This window comes from Agelaius phoeniceus, chromosome Z (assembly GCF_051311805.1).
Source record: "Agelaius phoeniceus isolate bAgePho1 chromosome Z, bAgePho1.hap1, whole genome shotgun sequence".
Classification (NCBI taxonomy): Eukaryota; Metazoa; Chordata; class Aves; order Passeriformes; family Icteridae; genus Agelaius; species Agelaius phoeniceus.
The window spans coordinates 45,942,782-45,950,546 of NC_135303.1; positions in this window are offsets into that span (position 1 = coordinate 45,942,782).

The following is a 7,765-nucleotide window of genomic DNA, read 5'->3' on the forward strand; positions in this document are numbered from 1 at the left end:
GAAATTCTATGAAAATGAATTTCTGGGAATGAAAGAGGAGTAATGTGACTGTACTGAGGGACTGAATAATGGAAATAATGAATTCTTTGATTGTTCAAATATCTGAATTGTCAGAAAATATTTCCCGAATTACAAGATTAGACTGCAAAAGCCACCTTTCATCATGGCACAACATGGACAGGGGTTGTTGCGCTTTTTCAGGTTGATATTCCCTAACTCAAAACAAAGTGTGTTAGTCTTGAACATTCAAACTTTTGCATAAGTCTCTTAACCAATAGTCCTGTAATTGTACTCAGTTACTAAAAAGGCTGAGAAAAACCTGCCCTGTGCATAATCATATGAAAGATCATTTTGGCAAATCTTTTCAGTTTGTCATTTTTTAGAGTAATTGTAAAACAGATGTCATTTAGCAGTTACTAATTCAAATAGCTGATAGCTACTGGGGGAATCACTCTTTGAATTATCCACTATAATGGATTCAGCACAAAGAAAGATAAATTGGAATTTCCTTCATCAGCCACTTGTCCAGGTGAGTTTTCAGAAAAAATATTTGTGTTGTCATTTTTTTACCTTGGGCTGGGGTACTGTTAGTAGCTAATTAGAGCCATGTTTGCATTTACGCTGAGAAAGGTGTTGATAATGTAGAGATATTTATATATATATATATATTTATTATTTATAGATATTTATGCATATATGTTACTGCTGAGCCTTACATACCCAGCTTCAAGGCCTTTGCTGCTTGTGGTGCTGCCCTGCCAGTGGTTAGGCTGGAGCTACATCAGGAGCTGGGAGGCAACCAAGCTGGAACTGACCCAAGGGCTATCCCAGACTGCTGAGCATCATGTTCAGCACATAAAGCTGGGAGGATAAGAAGGAATGCTGGACCTTTGGAGTGATGGCTTTTGTCTGCCCGAGTCTCCATTAGGTGTGATAGATCCCTGCTCTTCTGGGGATGGTTCAACACCTGCCTGCCCACTGGCAGCAGTGAATGAATTCTTTGTTTTGCTTTGCTTGTGTGTGAGGTGTTTACCTATTAAACTGTCTTTATCTCAGCCCATGAGATTTTTCACTTTTACTTTTCAAGTCTACCCCTAGTCCTGCTGGTGGGAGCACAAGCAAGTGACTGTGTGGTCCTTCATTGCCAGCTGAGATTAAACTACATCATAGATAACAGCAGCTTTGAACTGCTTACCACAGCTCCTTGTGCAACTAAATCCACATTGATAAAAATATTTTGTTCCATATAAGCAAGGGAATGACAATTTCTGTGTAGTTATGCAATTTCAAAAGAGGGAGAAATTATCAAGATACTTCTCTGGGGTGTTAGGAGCTTGACTACCTGCTCCAGCTGCTTCAGCTGCTCCAACCTTGGGGTCCCCTGACCAGATGTTGGAGTCCAGCCCAGTGCTCCAGGTTCAAGGGCTGCTACTTTCCTGGTTGTAGGCTGAAATCATAGCAAAAATGCATAGCAAATTGCAAGGTTGCTTTACTAGTGAGCAAATGTCCCCTGTCTGTGTCACTATGTATTTTGTCTCCATCTTCCTCTATCTTATTATCCCTTATTGCATTTAAAAGGGGCTTGTCCAGATAACCTTTAAGGAGCAGAAATTCTTCTCCCAGGTACACCTCCAGTTTCCTCCTAAAAGAGGAAAAAGTACTTATGTAATCTATTTTTTTAAGAATTTGTTTTACTATGTGAAAAATTAATTTATTTTGCTTCTGTAATTCTTCAAAGTATATCCTTAGCACTGATAGTCCCCCTTTTCTCTGTCAGCTCTAGCCTTTACCAATCAAAAAACCCAAACCCATGTGATCAAATTTCTGTTAAGCTAAGTAACTATGAAAGATATCAGTTACTACAAGCTACAATGTAAGTGCAGAATAGACATAAAAAGTCTACCTTTTGTTTGGAGACTGGGGATAAGGGGCAGTCTTCCAATGCAGTCTTTGCAATTATATAAATGACCACTTTGCAAGTTGTAAGTGAAGATGGGTATTTGGTTTTAACTACTTTTTTTTTGCTCAAGTAAAGCACATGTCCTTTCTTTCAGGTTTTTTTTTCTTATTAGCACAGAGTATTGTTTTGGTTTGTTTCCATCAGTTGAAGGTATGATGGCAAATAAAGTAAAACCAAAAAAGAAAAAGGAGGACCTTTATATCAATGAAGTCTGATGCTTTTTTTTGGATGAAATTGTCATCATGCTGCCACCCAAGTATAATTTTCTCCCAGTCCCTGTGATCTAACACCAGGTGAAATTCTGTCTTCTCCCTTACATTACCCAAAAACCATGCATCTACAGAACTATACATAAAAGCTCACACATGGAGTCAAAAAAATCTTATAAAGTTGTGAAAATAAGGAAAATAATGATTCTCCCTGTCACACAGAGTAAATTTTTTTATTATGGAGCAAGTTCAGTATTTCATATGTTTTGCAAGCCTATCCACTGAATCAGGAGAGAAATATTGAGGTAGGTTGCTTATTTTTAGATTAAAGAGATGAGGAGAATAACAAAAACAAATAGATAACGCACTGAGGTAATTTCCATAAATTACCTACTACACCTTCATCTCTTCCCAATTAGCAAACTGAGAGTGAAAATACAGGAAGCTGACATCTGCTTTCATATAAAAAAACCAAAAAAGACTATGTTCCAGGTAAAGCAGCATAGAAATTTATTGATAATTGTAAAGGTCACAATTCTCATGGAACTGGAAATATATAATCAGTGTGCTCTGTGGTACTTTCTTTAATTCAGAGGTACTTTCTACTACAAAGCAAGCAGATATATTTGAAAAATCAAATTTAAAAGAGCTTCAGATTCAAGTTAGAAAATTCTTTATCACATCTGGCAAAATAAGTCTTAAATCTTCATTTTTTTAAACAAAATGCATAAATAAGAAACACAAAGCTGCCTCAGAAGTCAAAACCAACTTGCTATAATTCTGTCATAGCATGGTAGCTGTACCTGAAATATTCTAGGCAATAATGAAATAAAGTATGTCAGAGGATATAACACACCAATTTCAATAGCTGAGGAATTAATGAATTAATTAACTAATTAGTAACTTCTAAGAATAGGAACTTTTGAGGAGTAATTGACTGTATAGCTGCACAAAGCAGAGAGAAACAGTTCTGCTGGTAGATGAACCTTAACTACAGCAAGGCACTTACATCCCAAGGTATCCCCTCTATGGGAACCAGCTGTGATACTTAAAAATTCATATTCTAGCTTATGTCTCACACACATACCCATGTAGACAAGCCCTGAGGTTACTTTAACAAAGCCAGAGTAAATTCTCTGTTTAGAAAAGGCCTAAAGCCTACAAATGAAAGACCAGATTTTCAAGCATCCAGCTGCTCCTGTTGTAAAAACAAGTGCGGTTTATTTCCGAATCCAGTCAATTAGAATTTCAAACACTTACAATAACTTTGCGTTCTCTAAGCATCATCTGGTCTCCTCTGATCTACATTAATCTTAACAAATACATCGTTTTCACTTGCCTATGCAGCATGAAGTTATGACAGTTTTTGTAAAATGTCCACAGGTGATGTGTGTGTGAAAAAAATTGAACAGTAACAATCATATTAAGGAAAAATAACTTTCTTTTTTTTTTCTTTTTGTTGAAATAAAAATGTAGGAAATAGAAATAGTCTTGAACATTAAACAGCAAATACTTCATTTTTAGTGTACTCTATTTAACCTAGCAGATTACAACTATGATTGTTATAGTTGACATTAGAAGACAACTGCTTAGAGCACATGGAAATGCTGGGAATGAAAATGGGAGATAAGAAAAACATCCTGTGGAGGTTTTTTTCCAAAGTTTGTTCACATTTTTGCTATCAACAGAACTACAGAAGAAATTATCAGAAGCCTTATAGAAAAGTTATTACAACTATTTGTGCTCCAGCAGTAAATAGAAATGCAGTACAAAAAGTTGAATAGAGAAAGCTTGGTGGAAAACTTTTAAGAAAAATCTCACTAAGGAAAGGAATAAATGCTTAGTTTCAAGAAATAAAGAGCAACCTTACACAGTGAAAAATGGCTCTGATTTTCTCTAGAAAGGAGACTGACAAAGTCAGAGCAGATGTCATCAGCCTTTGCTGTTTGAAACTGTCTAGCAAGTGTCTTATGACAGCAAATGCTTTATTGCTTTCAATGAAATTTTGATATAACCTTTTTGCCTCAGATATCAAGTTGTAGCCCATGTATCAAGTAGAACATTTGTTCAAGGCAATGTGCATGTGCCAGAGGTCACTATGCAGCCCTTAGGTCACTGTGGCCCTGAGTAGTTGCAGTTTTACTTATTCATAAGCACTTCTCTCAGTCAGATCATCTCTGGCCTTCAAATGATAAAATGATTTCTGTCTCCCACTGCTTCTTTAGTACTATTCTTACTGCTTTGTTAGAAGAGAACCCACAGATCTTGCTTTACCCTTCAGAACCATAAACCTTATTTTATAACTTGACTCATGATTCAATCCCATTCTATTTGACATTTTTGCTATATATATGATTGGACATTAATTATAACAATCTAACCTCTCGAGACTAAAAAAGAAAAATTCCTAGAGAAAATTAAAGCTCTAATAATAGGACTATCAAGCAAATAAAAAGCAAGCATGGCACATAAATTAAAGGAGTTATTTGAATTGTGGTCTGGGTGTCTAAGTATCCACAGTGAAACTGAAGTGCGGGATAAGAGAATTCACCTATATCATAGCAAATGTAATTTCTAGTCCAACACTAAGGTCACCCCAAGACACCATTGCTTCTTGAGCATATTCTGACAGCATTGTATACTCACCACTTTGTGCTAATGAATCAGTGTTTATAGACAATATCCTGTGGAAGCACTCTAAAATTAGGTTTTTTTGAATAGAAGAGAATTTAACAAGAAGAGCTGTTTGTCCTGAAGTATACACCAGAGCAAACAATTCTAATCTAATCTATTTTATTCTAGTCTAGGGTAAATTATAAACTATTCATATTCTAAATACTGTGGAGATTCTAACTTATCTTTTTCTCTTTTTCTTTTTTTTTTTTTTTTGGAGGTTTTTTGAGGTTTTTTAAGAAATTAAGAAGTCTACAATTTCTGCTAACAGTGTGGTCTTCAGTACTTTACTCCTAAAATACAAACTAGTGAGCATCGATGGGTTTTCTTCTTTCATAGTAAGTGTCAGAAAAGGAATCCCAGAAGAAAGAATTTCAGAGCATCATATCACCAGTTCTTCAAATCTTTCTAGTGTTTGTAGCAGGTAAGTAACACTGCAATATATTAAGACTGTATAAGTTGAAATGATAACATATTTTAGAGGGTTTTATCATTTTCTGGTTTATGACTACAAATTACCACCATATAGATCAAAAAGCAGGCCTTAAACTTTAATCTCTAACCATATAACCCTGTGTTTCTAAATTGCAACACTCCACCCTACACCACTCTTTCCAAAAATGAATTAATTGTGTTGGGAAAATAGATTTTTCTCCATAATCACATAAACTGCCCCTGCACAGGGAATATAGTTTTCACCATTAAAACCTGATCCTCCTTTATGATATTTAATGCTGCAGAATGACAAGATTAAAGGCATAATTTAAAGATAATCTAGCCTATCTCTCTGCATAAAGCAAACTCAGCAATATTGATTTGTTTCCTGACAGATGTTTGTTTGTCCAAGTTACAGTCAGAGAAACTCCACATCATCCTCAGACAATGTGTTCGAGTTCTTTGTTATCAGCCACTAGGAAAGCTGTCCTAATACATAATTTAAAGCTGTCTCTTTTTTCTATGGCTGATAAATTTTACTTTGTCCCCAATGTGTATAGAAGACAGATCTTTTTTTTCTACTTGTAGTGACTTTTATGTCAGTCAAATATCTGTGTTTCCACAGTTCTTTAGATGCAAAGCAAAATGTTGAGATTCTCCTTCTAGGTCATATTTACTGTACTTCTGAAAATTATATCTCTCATTTGATTTTTTATTTTCTTAGAAAGCCAAACCTAAAATTGAGTGCTCTTTATCATACAGCAGTTTACTTATTCAGCTGCTTCTGCAGTATTTGACCCTAAGGAATGAAGACTCCAGGAAAGGAAAAAATTTAGTGGCAGCCAAAAAATCTCACTGTGAATGAAAGTAGCTGTATTCATAAAAATGATGTTACACAACAATACTGCACACTACTTTAATGGAAAAATAGAGAAAATTTCACATTATTTCAATGCCTTATAGTTTTCTGCCTGCAGTATTGATTAGAGTATTCATGGCTCAGGTGGAAGGAGTGGGAATATGTAGAGGATTCCATTATTACACTGAAAATAACAGTTCCAGTGAAAATGCCAAATATTTCCAATAATCTGGTAACCTTCTCAACATCAAGCAGTAACTAATATGAACATAATTTCTTTCATTATCTTTGCCTACAGGAAAAGTGTTCATTTTTAATATGGGTGTCGCAATCAGGACTATATTATTTTGACATCTAAAATGCATTATACTAAAATGTGTTTTAAATAATTCAGGCTATGGAATAGGTATTCATTGACATTTTACCTTGTTCTTTAACTGTTTAAAGGAAAATTAGAAAATGGTAAAGTAAAACAAGACAAACAAGATAAAATTAAAATTTCTACTCAAATCCCCCAGTATCAGGAAGCTTAACTGCAATTTGAATAATAAGAAAATAAGTCAGTGAGAGATCCTAGGTATTGTTTTCTTGTCATTAATACAGAGCTCAGGTGAAATATACTGAATTTTTTAGCTGTTTAAAAAACTGGGAGACTCACCTATAGAAATCAAGAGTGAAGGCTAAAGGAAATAAAAGTATTTCTTTAAATTCTTTCAGTGTTGCAAAGTTCATACAGAAGTAATTGGACTGGAAGATTCTCAGAGCTGGCATTAATAGAGATCATGCTCAACAGGTTTTTTGGGGATTTTTTACTTCAATCTGAATTGGGAATAAATTAGAAAATTATGAATCCTGGCAGAAAGTAGCTTCTATACTTACCTATTTATTTTGTATTATTTCTTAGACCGTGAAGACATTCAAGATCTTACTTCAGGGATTTCTCAGTATTTATTTTGTGCAACATTAGCATACAAAGCAACTGATATTAGACTTAAGAATGCTTCAGAAACTCAGTTCTGCACTTCATTTGACAAGAAACATCAACTGATTATTTTTTCACTTGTCTGAATAGAAAAACACACACAAACACATATTTCAATAAAATATAGTAATACTTCACATAGAGATTTTTGAGTCAGCTGTCTTGTAGCAAGTGATTTTGATGCAGAGAGGTCTGTGGTAGATGCCTTCCTAGTAACAGAAACATAGGGATGAGTGCACAGTACAATTCTGTTTTGTCATTATTAAAAGAACATCCTCAAAATAGTCTCTAATCCTCATCATCGCTCAATAACTTGACCCTTAAGACTGCCTAATAGTTGTTCACAGCATGTTTAGTATCTGCTATCACTGTATTTGTGCTTCTGCAGTGGGATTTGTAAGGCTTGGGGAGGAAACAAAGCCCTTTCAGTAGCAGTCAGGAAGTGATCATCATCTGCTGTCCGCTGTGAACAGCAGAATACATCCTTGCATGTGATGGTAGGAAAATACCTATCAAGGACATGATTTGTCACAGATACACATTAGCTAATGCTAAAATGTGAAATTCACATGCATGAATCAGATGCTTGTTGAAATTTAGATGTGAAAACCAACCCAAAAATGTATAAGTTTCTTCCACTTTGGTAG